This window comes from Sus scrofa, chromosome 3 (assembly GCF_054392235.1).
Source record: "Sus scrofa isolate SSC_HxYL_T2T_F1_AM1 chromosome 3, Sscrofa_HxYL_maternal_Yorkshire_Landrace_v2.0, whole genome shotgun sequence".
NCBI lineage: Eukaryota > Metazoa > Chordata > Mammalia > Artiodactyla > Suidae > Sus > Sus scrofa.
In genome coordinates, this window is record NC_139385.1 from 99,902,932 (window position 1) to 99,916,635 (window position 13,704).

The 13,704-nt window shown below is 40.7% G+C and overlaps 1 long non-coding RNA gene across 1 annotated transcript in view; it reads left to right on the forward strand.

Moving 5' to 3' along the window:
- The window catches only part of LOC102167127 (uncharacterized), a 99,277-nt gene that overhangs the window by 29,224 nt on the left and 56,349 nt on the right, over nt 1-13,704 (forward strand). The gene's annotated exons all lie outside the window — the stretch shown is intronic.

Sequence of the window (13,704 nt, forward strand, 5' to 3'; positions counted from 1 at the left end):
GTTCCTGAAAAAGAAAGAAAGAAAGAAAGAAAGAACAGATTTTGGGGCCCCAACCCACATCTACTAAAGCCTCCTCTCTGGGAATAGGGCCCAGGAACCTATAGTCTAATGTGCTTCCCAGGTGGTTGTCATGTACATAAATATTTGATAAATATTGCCTTTAGGAGCCCTGCTCTGTCCTCTTGATGGGGTGCCTCCATTCCCAGGCTTTAAAACTCTCTGCCCTATGTCTGTTTCCAGAACCTCTGTGGGTCTCTCTTCCGGGTCCATCAAGGGATGATTGTTTTCGGGGGCTCTGGATGAGCCTGGATATGTGAAGGTCCCCACACATGTATGCCACGCTCCTTGCCAGGCAGCATGGAGCTGGAGTCAGGAAGAGAAGGGCAGTGAGCCACAGGCTGGGGCTGGTTTTTTCTTTTCTGCTAATTCTAAGTTTGAACCTGCCTTCCAGGTCATTGTGATGTGGAATTTACAGGATAGCAGTAGAGAACATATTTTATTTAACTACTTTCTACCTTTATATATATCCTTTAGGTATTCAGATATTTGCTATAAGGGCCTCTATCTGTGCTCTCTGCCCAGGCCTGCGTATGTTAAGGTGGAGCCTGCTGTGAATTTTCAATACTAGTTTCTTTTTTGTGTCTGCCACTGGGCTGGAACTCCTTAGGGGTAAGGACTTCATTTTATTTGACCCTAACTCCATTGCCTCGTGCAGTGCCTGGCATCAGTGTCTTAGCAACTGTTTGCCAAATGGTGACTAAATGAATGCCTTTATGAAAATTGGGGCCATCAGGGAAACCTCGTGGAGCAGATGCTGGGCCCATGGGATGTTTGTTCTTTGAGCAGGACCAATGGTACTGCTCCAGACAGATGGAGTGTCCTTAAGCAGGCAATGCTCTCTGCTATTATCACATAAATTGTCAGAATTAGGGAAAATAACAGGGGTATAACATGAACATGTGATCATCTAATGGAATTGATTCCTCAGATCAGACAAAACTAAGTGAACTTTAAAGTCCAAGCAAGGTAGGAAAGAGAACTGAATGCCATAGATTAATTAGAAGTAATGAAAACAGCTGTCAAACTAGTCTGAAACCTTGGCTTGCTACAATTAAGTGTTCAATACAAACTAATTAAATTAGCAGTTCCCAGGTGCTGGCTTTACAGACTGTATAAATTATGCATTCAGTCAAGAAGCTCTGTTCATACCAAGGCCTTCTTTTGGTGGTTCTTTTGACTCTATGTTTTCTTTTTCTTTTCTTTTTTTAAATTGAAATACAATTGGTGTACAATATTATGTTATTTTTCAGGTGTGCTATGTGATTTGACATTTGCATACATTATGAAACAATCATCACAAGTCTAGTAACCATCTGTCCCCATACAAAGTTATTACGATATTATTGATCATGTTCCTTATGTGGTATATTTCATTGTTGTGGCTTGTTATGTAACTGAAGGTTTGTATCTCTTAGACCTCTTCACCTAATTCAATTACCTCCCTCCCTTCTCCTTCTGGCAATCACTCATTTGTTCTCCATATCTAAGACTGTTTTTGTTTTGGTTTTTTTTGTTTGTAATTTTTTTAAGATTCCACATCTAAGTGAGATCATGCAGTAGTTACATTTCTCTGACTTAGTTTGCTTGGCAAAATATGCTTCTAGATCCATCCAATGCTGTCATAAGTGTCAAGCTATCATTTTTTATGGCTGAGTAATATTCGTGTGTGTGTGTGTGTGTGTGTGTGTGTGTATGACATCTTCTTTATCTATTCATCTGTTGATAGATGTTTAGGTTTCTTATCTTGGCATTATAAATAATGTTGCAGTTATCATTAGAGTGCATATATCTTTTGAGTTCATGGTAAGTACCTGGAAGTGAAATTCCTGAATCATATGGCAGTTATATTTTTGTTTTTCTGAGGGACTTCCATACTGTTTTCCACAGTGGCTGCACCAATTTGTAATCTCACCAACAGTGCATGATGGTTCTTTTCTCTACAGCCTTGCTGACACTTGTTATTTCTTGTCTTTTTGATAGTAGTCATTCTGACAGGTGTGAAATGATATCTTGTTGTGGTTTTGATTTACATTTCTCTGCTAATTAGTGATGCTGAGTATATTTTCATGTGTCTGTTGCTTATCTGTATGTCTTGTTTGGAAAAATGTCTATTCAAGTTTTTTGCCAATTTTTAAATTGGGTTGTTTTTAGTGTTGAATTGCATTAATGCATTGTACATTTTGGATATTTACCCCTTATAGAATTATCGTTTGCAAATAGATTCATCCATTCAGGAGATGGCCTTTTCATTTTGTTGATAGTTTCACTCATTGTGCAAAAGTTTATTAGTTTGATATAGTTCCATTTGTTTATTTTTGCTTTTATTTCCCTTGCCTGAAGAGACAGATCCAAAAAAAGTATTGCAAAGACCAATGGTTTCTTCTAGAAGTTTTATGGCTTCAGGTCTTAGGTCTTTAATCAATTTTGAGTTTATTTTGTGTATAGTGTGAAAAAGTAGTCTGGTTTGATTTTTTTGCATATAGCTATCCAATTTTTCCAACACCATTTATTGAAGGGGCTGTTTTTCACTATTATATCTTCTGACCTCCTGTGTTGTAGATTGACTATACAAGAGTGGGTTTGTTTCTGGGCTCTCTATTCTGTTCCTTTAATCCATATGGCTGTTTTTGTGCCATACTGTTTTGATGATTGTAACTTCATGGTGTAGTTTGAAATCAGGACATGGCTATACCTCCAGTTCTGTTCTTCTTTCTCAGGATTGTTTTGGCTATTCAGGGTCTTATGTGCTTTCATAAAAATTTTAGAATTATTTGCTCTAATTTCATGGGAAAATGCCATTGGTATTTTGATAGGGATTAAACTGAATCTGTAGATTGCCTTGGGTAGTGTGGTCAATTTAACAACATTAATTCTTCCAATCCATGAGTATAGTATATCTTTGCATTTATTTGTGTCATCTTCAGTTTCTTTCACCAGTGTCTTATAGTTTTCTGTGTACAAGTCCTTTACCTCTTTGGTTAGATTTATTCCTAGGTATTTTATTCTTTTTAATGTAATTATAATTTTTTTCCTAATTTACCTCATTGGATTGTTATTGGTATATAGAAATATACCAGATTTCTGGATATTAATTTTATATCCTATGACTTTACTGAATTCATTTATTAGTTCTAATAGTTTTTTTGTGTGTGCTGTTTTTAGGATTTTCTCTATGTAGTATAATGTCATCTGCACAGTGACAGTTTTTCTTCTTTCTTTCCAATTTGGATCCCTTTTATCTCTTTTTCTTGTCTGAGTGCTATGGCCAGGACTTAGAATAGTGTATTGAATAAAAATGGTGAGAGTAGGCATTCCTAATCTTTTTTTTTCTTCTTGGCATTCCTAACATTAGAGAAAATGCTTTTAGCTTTCCACTGTTGAGTATGATAATGGCTCTAGGCCTTTCATGTTGAGTTATATTCCCTTTAATTTTGTTGAGAGTTTTAATCATAAATAGATTTGGAATACTGTCAAAAGTTTTTATGCATCTATTGAGGTGATTGTTTAATTATTATCTTTGTTAATGTGGTGTATCATGCTGATTGGGTTGCGGATATGAAGCCATCCTTCTATCCCTGAGCTAAATCCTACTTGATCTCAGTGTAATGTATTGAATTCAGTTTGCTAATATTTTCTTGAGGATTTTTGCATCTGTGTTCATCAGAATATTGGCCTATACTTTTTTTTTTTTGGTCTTGTTTTGGTGTCAGTGTATTGGTGGCCTCATAGGATGAGGTTGAAAGCATTCCTTCCTCTTCAACTTTTTGGAATAGTTTGAGAAGGATAAGTATTAATTCTTCTTGAAATGTTTGATAGAATTTTCCAGTGAAGCCATCTGGTCTTGGACTTTTGTTTGTTGGGAGGATTTTTTTTTTTTTAATTACTGACTTAATTTCATTTCTACTAATTGGTCTGTTGATATTTTATACTTCTTGATTCAGTCTTGGGGGATTTTATGTTTTTAATTTGTTGTTAATTTCTTTTAGAATATTTTTCATTTTAGTTATATTCTTCAGTTCTGAGTGGTTCTTCTGTGTATTTTCTAGTTTCTTGTTAAAGTTCTGTGTGCCTTCATTCTTTTCTCAAGTTCAGTGAGCATTTTTATGACCATTACTTTGAACTCTTTATTAAGTAAATTACTTATTTTTATTTAAGTAGGTTCCCCCCCCCCACCACCAGGGTTTCATCTTGTTCTTTTGTTTGAAATATGTTCCTCTATCTTCTCATTTTGTTTGACTTCCTCTGTTTATCTCTATGAAATTAGGTGAAACAGTTACCTCTCTTGGTCTTGCAGGTGTGTTCTTGTGTTGGCATGTCACTATGCAGTCCAAGTGTATCAAGTGGCTTTGGTGATAGTTGGATCTCAAGTGAGTGTGGGCTGGGGCTTTTTCCATCATGTGCTGAGACCATTGCCTTACCAGGGGTGGGCTTGAGATGAAGAGGCTAGAGCTGGAGTCTGCTATGAGCTGTGCTTCTCTGCTTCTCCTGGGATGCACAGGTGGCCACCACCTTGACAGAGGTAGACTGGAGCTAAGGGGGCTAGAATCAGAGCCCAGTGTGAACCACTGCTTCTCCCAGGGCATTCTGGCAGTTGCTGTCTTGGTTGGGGTTGGAGCCATAATAGCTAGAGCCAAAGTGTGTTGCAAGCCATGGCTTCTTCTGGAGTATGATGTTGGTCATTGCTTTGGTGGGCGATGTGGTAGGAACCTGGTGGAAGGGCTGGTATCACAGTCCAGTCTGAGCTGTAGCTTCTCCTGGAGTTTACGGGCAGCCAGAGCCCAAGGTGGGCTGAGAACTCAGTGGAATGGTCTTGGGAGACTGGCCAGAGCATCTACCACCTCTCTGTTGGGACTGAGAATGAGCAGTTCTGCATGCATATCCTTATTTATTTATTTATTTATTTATTTGTCTTTTTGCCATTTCTTGGGCCGCTCCCGCGGTATATGGAGGTTCCCAGGCTAGGGGTCTAATCGGAGCTGTAGCTGCCAGCCTACGCCAGAGCCACAGCAATGTAGGATCCGAGCCACATCTGCAACCCACACCACAGCTCACGGCAACACCGGATCGTTAACCCACTGAGCAAGGGCAGGGACCAAACCCGCAACCTCATGGTTCCTAGTCGGATTCGTTAACCACTGCGCCACGACGGGAACTCCTGCATGCATATCTTTTAAGAGTGGAGTCTCAGTTTCCTCCAGCCCTCTTATAAGCCCCACTGGTTTTCAAAACCAGCCCAAGGGGCTTGCTTTCCCAGTGCTGGACACCTGCCTGGCATGCCCAATGTGGAGCATGAACCCCTTGTGCCTTAGGGAGGATCCCTGAGCTTATGATAATCCCCCTCCTCTTCTAAGTCACCTGCCAACGGTATACACCTCGTATTGCTTCTATTTCCCTCCTACCAGTCTCACTGTGATGTTTCCTTTATAACCTTGGTTGTAGAACTCTTATTCCAGTCTTCAGGTCATTTTCAGGGAGAATTGCTTTATATGTGGTTGTAGTTTTGGTGTGTTTGTGGGAACAGGTGAACTCAGGGTCCTCCTACTCTGCCATCTTAATCCTGACTTTCTTTTTCATTTTTCTTTTTCCTTTTCTGCTGGATCCTGTGTGGCATGGCAATGGGAGATCCTGAAAGAGGAATGTCATAATTTCAGTGGTCTCCAACAATGTTCAGCTTGGGTGATTTCCACTACTCTCTCTTCCAATACACTGATCCATTCCTCTGTATCATTTAATCTACCATTGATTTCATATATACATATATATGGATATATATTATTTCATATATACATATATGTATATATATTTAAGTTTTTGGCCATACCTACAGCATATGGAAGTTCCTGGGCCAGCGACTAAAGCCAAGCTGCAGCTGCCACCTACGCCATAGCTGTGGCAATGCTGCATCCTTAACCCACTCTGCCGGGCTGGGGATTGAACTCTTGCCTACGCAGTGACCTTAGCCACAGCAGGAAGTCCCCTTCTAGTGTATTTTTAATTTGGTTGTTATATTTAGTTATTCAGTTCTATTTGGCTCTTCTTCTTCTTCTTCTTCTTCTTTTTTTTTTTTTTTTTTTTTTGTCTTTTGTCTTTTTAGGGCTGCACCTGTGGCATATGGAGGTTCCCATGCTAAGGACCTAATCAGAGCTGCAGCTGCTGGCCTAAACCAGAGCCACAGCAACACCAGATCTGAGCTGCATCTGTAACCTACACTACAGCTTATGGCAACACCAGATCCTTGACCCACTGAGCGAGGCCAGGGATTGAACCCGCAACCTCATGGTTCCTAGTCAGATTCATTTCTGCTGAGCCACAACGGGAACTCCTGGCTCTTCTTCTTTATATTTCCTAAGTTTTGCTAAAATTCTCACTGTATTCATTCTTCTCCTGAGTTCACTGAGTATCTTTATGATCATTACCTTCAACTCTTTATCAGATAGATTACTTATCTCCATCTCATTTAGTCCTTTTTTCTGAGGTTTTATCTTGTTCCTTCATTTGCAATGTATTCCTCTATCTTTTCCTTTTACCTAATTCTTTGTGTTTATCTCTATGTACTAGGTAGAATGGTTACTTTTCCCAATCTTGGAGAAGTGGCCTTAAGTAGGGCAAGTGTAAAGGGGCCCAGAAGCATATATGATCTAGGGGTGTCCCTTATGTGAGCTCTGTAGGCTCTTTTGTTGTAGTAGAGCCAATTACTTTGGATGTGGTGGTTGGTGGGGCTGGCCCTGGCAAACTTGTCTGCCAGACCCTGCCTCATGAGGTGGTTATTGGTTGATGGTGGGCAAGGCCAGGTATTGGGGTGTTTAGCTTCAGGGCCTAGGGGCACTTGGGGCCATTGTGGTGGGTGAAGCTGGGTCCTGAGGTGGCTGACTGTGGGGCCTAAGGAGGAGCTGGAAGTGGTGCCAGCCTGCTTGTGGGTGGATAAGTCCATAATGCTAATAGGCTAGAGGGAAAAATGGTGCTTGATGGCATTAATGTCTTGGTAGCAAAACGAGCTCCAAAAAGTGGCTATTGCCAAGACCCCTAGGGGAATGCCAGTTGATCAAGTCAATATGAGGTAGGCTTTTGTCAAATTACTGGTTCTGGCTGGGACTTGGAGCATGGGAGATTTTGCATGTGGCCTTTCAGAATGGAGTCTCTGATTGCTACAGCCCTATGGCTCTCTGTACACAAGCCCTTTTAGGGCCTTATCTTCTCAGTGCAGGGCCCCTGGGCTGGGGAGCCTAATTGGAGCTTGGACCCGTTGCTCCTTGGGAAAAACCTCTGCAACCGTGATTATTCTTGTATTTGGGCCCTGCCCCCCAGGGGCTGTGGGTCTTGACTGTACCACATCTCTGCCCCTCCTACCCATTTTGTTGTGGTTCCTTCTTTATATCTTTAGTTGTGGGAGCTCTCTTCTGCTGGTCTTCAGGTATCCTCATAGTTAGTTGCTCTATAAATAGTTGTAATTTGGGTGTGCCTATGGGAGGAGGTGAGCTTAGGGTCTTCCTACTCTGTCATCTTGGCCACACACCCTGTTTCCGGTTTAACCGTAATGCCTCAAGTCAGATATATCCCAAAGTAGCAGCGTAATTGGACAATTAGACATGATTGCTGAATATTTAATAGGTTCATACTTTCATTTTTTTTTTTTTACTTTCTTTGAAGTTCTTTTTTCCCCTCTAAAAATTTTGCCTGAGTCTCTTAATAAAGTTGATGGTTTGTAAGATTCAGCCAACCCACCAATATTCATTAAGAATCTACTTGGTGTACAAGGCCCCGAGCTGGGCTGGGAGGAAACTGTGAAGTGGAATGAAGGTTGTCCTGACCCACAAAGAGCTGAGAGGGCATTTGAGAAGTTAGGACATGTATGCAAACTTACACTGAATCACAAGTCATGTGTGCCCCATGCCAATTATACTGTGCAAAGTAGGCAGACATTTCAGGATGAAATCGCTTCCAGCTGAGGAGATAAGGGCTGTCCAGGAGAAGTGTCCAGCATCACTCCAACATCCTTTGAGGAGTGTTTTTCAAACTATATTAACCTTGAGTCATAGTCAATAAAATATTTGCTATCACAACCGTACATGTTTGCAGGTATGAATGACTGAGACTGAAGTTTCACTCAACAATACTTAACCCTTTCTAAATGTTATGCACTTTGGCCTATTCTGTTCTATTTTTAAAATGTTCCTTTTATTTAAGAAAATTAGAAAAAAAATTTTTAAGAGTGCACCTGTGAGATGTGGAAGTTCCTGGGCTAGGGGTCAAATTGGACCTGCGGCTATAGGCCTATCCCACAACAATGGCAACACCAGATCTGAGCTACATCTGCAACCTATACCACAGCTTGTAGCAATGCCAGATCCTTAACCCACTTAGTGAGCCCAGGATCAAACCTGCGTCCTCACAGTCACTGGTATTGGGTTCTTAACTCACTGAGCCTCAATGGGAACTCCTATTTTAAAAATATTCTATATAAACATTATATGTTATGAAAATTAATGCAGGTTGCAGTCTCAATAAATTGTTAAATGCCCCACTAACTAATTACTATCTGCAATCTGGAAAACTTTTCTTTAGCGGCCTGACTTGAAATCCTGACTTGCAATTCCCATTGTGCTGTCTGCGCTATTTTCCTCTCTCCACCCTCCTATAGGGTGAAGCTTACGAATCAGTGTCTCCTCAGTGAACTAGCTGGGATAATTCCTGGTGTCTGTGCAGGATAGGTGTTCTTTCTATAGCAATCTGAGGACTTGACTTCTCCCCCTTCCCTCCCCACCCCACCAGGCCAGGCTGGGGCCGTTTGTTTGGAGCACACTAATAAGGGTGAATCGTGGCACCCCTTTGCCAAGCTGACTCCGATCTAATTATTTGTTTCATGCTTTTTGACCAGGTTCAAGATGGTTATTCAGAGGGAAGTAGTATAAGGTGTGAAGAAATAGGTTTGGGATGTGGGAGGAGGGTTTCAGTAATATTTTCATGCCCTTGAGGGATTTGCTCTCATTGAAGATTAAGGTGATTATTTTTAGAGTCACCAGAATGTTAATCTATCTTCAGGAAACCTTTTTCTGGACATATTTGTATAATAGCAATTGCTTTTAGGATATTACTGGGTATTTGGCTGAAGTAATGTTTCATTAAATGTTATCATTTGTTTATACACTTAAACATTCAGAGATAGTCTTTCATATTCCTGTCCCTCTCTTCTGGGTTATCATGTCCTGGCACATGAAAGCTTCAGAGTCTTGGGTGAGAGGCAGACATGTAAAAATCAATCCCATGAAAGTGCTATGTAGAGTTTTATGCAAGATACCAAGGGCCACAGAAGATACAATCCCCAACTCCCTGTGGAGGTCAGGGCAGTTTCTTGGAGGAAGTGATGTTAGGAAGGAGGAGGTAGAGTTTGCTAGAAAAGAGGTTGAACTTTTCAGGGAGGGTGAACGGGGTGTGTGAAGCATCAAAGACTTGGAAGAGCTCAGAGCTGCAAGAAGCTTCGTGATGGTGGTGGAAAGGAGAAAGATGATGTGGAGAAACTTTCGAGGTGAGATGGTGAAGAAACTTGCATGCCATGCTGAGGAGTGTGGACTTTATCCATTGGGAACCAGGGTGAGATGCATTTAAGGATTATTCGTAGAGGAGTGATGTAAGTAGACTTTACATTTTGGAAACACTGTTCTGGTAAATAGCATATTTCTAAGGAATTTAATTGTACCACAAAATTTTAGGGTGGAAAAGAGGATGTGGAGTATGGATCAGTGTTTCTCAAACTTGAATGTGGACCACCTGGAGGGCTTGTTAAAACACAGGTTGCTAGGACCACCCACAGAGCTCTTGGATTAGAAAATCTGAGGCAGGTCCTTAGATTTGCATTTCTAACAAGTTCCCAGGTGATACTAGTGCTGCTGGTCCAGGGACCACAATTTGCTTATTGATGCTATGGTAGGAAGAATAAGTGGCCCCCAAAGATGTCATGTCCTAACCTTTGGAACCAACTAATACATTATGCTAGATAGAAGATGGGAGTTAAGGTTTTGGATAGAATTCATTTATGATTAATTTCCTAATGAAATACTTAGTAAAGGAAGGTTGTTAATGAGCTGACCTTAAAATCAGGAGGGTAGCCTGGATTATCCAGGTGGGTCCAGTGTAATCACAGGGGCACTTAAAATCGTGGGAGACACAGAAGAGGAGACTCAGAGGGGGAGTGGCTACTGTAGGTTGAGCAAAGAGATGAGATGCTGCTGGTTCTGAAGAGGGAGGAAGGGGGCAGTGAGTCAAGGAAGTGAGCAGTCTCTCGAAGCTGGAAAAGGTAAGAAGATGGATTTTCCTCAAGAGTCTTGAGGAGGAACATGGTCTGCTTACACCTTGATTGCAGCCTCCTAAAACCTGAGTCAGTCTTATCTACGTAACTGTTAGATAATAGTTATATGGTTTTAAGTCACTAAGTTTGTGGTTATTTGTTACAGCAGCAAAAGGAAATTAATGCAGATGCCTCTAGGGATTGTGGTGGGTACTTAAAAACCAACTTGGTTAGTGACTTCCAGCTTCCTAATTTTTGCCCTCATGTCCAACTCAGGAACAGCAGAGGAATCCAAATATGCTTCTAAAACAATCTCATAAGGTATCCTGCCTCCAGCTTCCCAGCAACTGCCAACCACAGCACCCCTGAAGCCTTCCCCCTTTTTTTTTTCACACTAAAGCTTTCCACTCCCCTGCCTGTGTTTGAGTCTTTGTCAGTCACAAGGGATGGGGGGCCCCCTCCCTGGGTATAACTATTTCTGAATAAATAGCTCTGTTTATTATCATTTGGATGATCTTCATTGATTTCCACAGGAGATAGTGTTCCATTTTTTCTTACTCACTGACTATTATAATGCAGTGGTGTTCAATGGAGGAGTATTTTGCCCTTCATTCACCTCCCTGAACCAGGGATATCTGGCAATGTCTGCAGACAAATGGTTGTCACATCTGGGCAATGGTAGTGGCGTCTGGTGGGTAAGGCCATTGTAAGACTCTGCTAAACATTCTACAATGCACAAGAATGTTTCCAACAAAGAGATTTCTGCTCCGAAATGCAAATAGTGCTGATTTAATGATAGATGTTTCTATGCTCCCCCCCACCCCACACCCCTGGAGTTTCTGTTGTGGCTCAGCTGATTAAGAAAGAAACATAGTGTCCATGAGAATGTGGGTTGGATCTCTGGCCTCCCTCAGTGGATTAAAGAGCTGGCATTGCCACAAGCTGTGGCATAGATCACAGATGCAGCTCATATCTGGTATTACTGTGGTTGTGGCATAGGCCTGCAGCTGCAGCTCTAATTCCACTTAGGTTCTACCTGCCCAGGAACTTCTGTAGGTGTGCTGCAGGTGTGGCTGGAAGAAAAACAACAACAACAACAACAAAAAACCCTTGCAGTAGAGAGATGTTGTGTAGAGTCGTCTTTGTATGTGAATGGACAGTATTAATAAAATAAGACAGAAGTGTGGCCATCAATTCATATATTTATTCTGACTAGGCTTGGTCTTGGAGCAAAGATAGTGCTTGCTTCTGCTTGCAAAAAATATGATCTCCCTTACCCTGAAGAAGCAAGAAAATCGAAGATTTTATTTTGTTCCTCTGCCTGATAACTCCTAGTGATTTACAGTGTATGTAAAAATATGCTAATATATTTGCATCCACTTATCTTTATATATACATATAAGATATGACTATAACATGAGGGTTCCATGTATGAATTGTGGAAGTAATCTCTCTACTTCACAGCTATATCATATATGCAGACACACACATACATTTGCTTCTAGCTGGTTCAGTTTGCAAAACTACTTTCCTAATCCTCTTTCCACCCAGACCCCAGTCAAATGCTGCTGTGGTTCATTTGAGCTTTATGTATCTGAGACAGTCCCATCTCTGGATCTTCAGAGCTGATTTGGAATGCATACCATTGAAGCCTTCACATTCTTCATGCATTTAAAACAGAGCTGTAGTTGGAGGTTTCTTCCACAGATCGACCTCTAGTGTTTCCGATTGACAAGCTCAGGAAGGAGGGAGGCAGGGTAAGTCATTGAGCATGTGGAGAGAGGTATGCTCAATCCTTCTGCTCTGACATTTTGCAAGCTCACAGACTAATTAATCAATTTCATTAAAAAAGAGAGCTTGTTGCCATGGTATCATGAGGCGTGTTTATACTGCCACATTAAGATTTCAGGGCATTTTTAACCTTTAATTACCTACTTTCTTTTTTTTGAATTGACGAAAGCCTTAAATTTTTTTGTTTTTCTTTCTGATTGTGTGGTTTTCTGCTAGTGTTTTCTGGGATTGAGGTACTAATTGAAACAGAGCTGCCTCTCTTCTTTGAGAAGAAATAAGATCACCTCTGGAGCCCTGGTTCTGTGCAAGCTTTGATTAAAAGGTTCCATGGAGGGCATTGTACCGGCTCACCTTCAATGCACAAGCTGATGCCAAACAGCCACTTACTTATCGCCAGAGACATGACCCAGAAATTTTATCTATAATGGGTGTAACATATGCTTGCAAGGATTCAAAATATTTCCAGAACTGTAGTCAATTCTAGGTTTTTCTCTCTACAGCATCACAGAAATGTTTAGTGTTAATTACAACACAGGTGACTTTTCACCTTGGACAATAGTTTTCTGAGTGTTGAGAATTAAATATGCCTAGGTTCATTTCAAGAAACTGTTAACTCCTTGAAATAACAAATAATACCGGTTATTTTAAGGAACACTTTCCTGGCATGTTTTCTAACCACCAGTCATTAAAGGATGAGTGAAGGTAAAGAAGAGAGGATGCAACGTAGCTTTTGAATTAGAAGAGACTGAAATCTTTCTTAATGAAGTAGACCAGGAATTACATAACAAAAACAAGTCAGACAAACACTCTCCTCTAGCTTATGAAGGATGTGGAAATGTATGCTGTAATTCTTTTTTCTTTTTTTCCTTTTGATTTACTATAAAGTGTCTGTGCTTAGGGGGATTTGGAATTTTATTAAAAAAGAAAAAAATGAATCCATGGAAAATATAAATATGTGTTGGTCTTTTATAAGGGGCAGTCTAGCTAGTATGTCCTCCTCCTCTGGATCTTATTTATGCATTGCTACTAATGTTTCATCTGTGGCTTGGCTCTCAGTGTTCATTTATAAGATATGCCCATTTCTAAGATACACATTACTGAAGCTGACACTGCAGGGTTTTCGTATAGCTCAGCACTGCTTAGCAGTGCTTTTGGAAAAAGCCACTTTTTCAAGGACAATGGTGGTATCCTAGCAAGGCTATTTATAAAAAACATCTCAGAAATAGAGTGCCTTTCAGTGTGGTAACCTTATACACCACTACCAGGAATTCTCATTTCCACTTGCAGACTGGTTTGGGAGCTGCTCTGTGACCTGGGCTGGTCACTATCAAGCCTGTCAGGACTCTGTCCTCTTAAATTCCACGTGAGAACAACAATTAGAATTGCCTGATAGGATGACTGGACAGCCAGTTTAGATGAGTGAGAGTCCAGCTTTGTAGTATAGGAAGTGCTCTATTTTCAACTATGTCCTGTATTCAAGAAAAAAAAAAAATCAAACTGAAAAAGTGCTAAAAAGTTGTCAACACATTTTTTCATGGAACATTTTAAGTATGATTGCTGCTGCTAGAAGC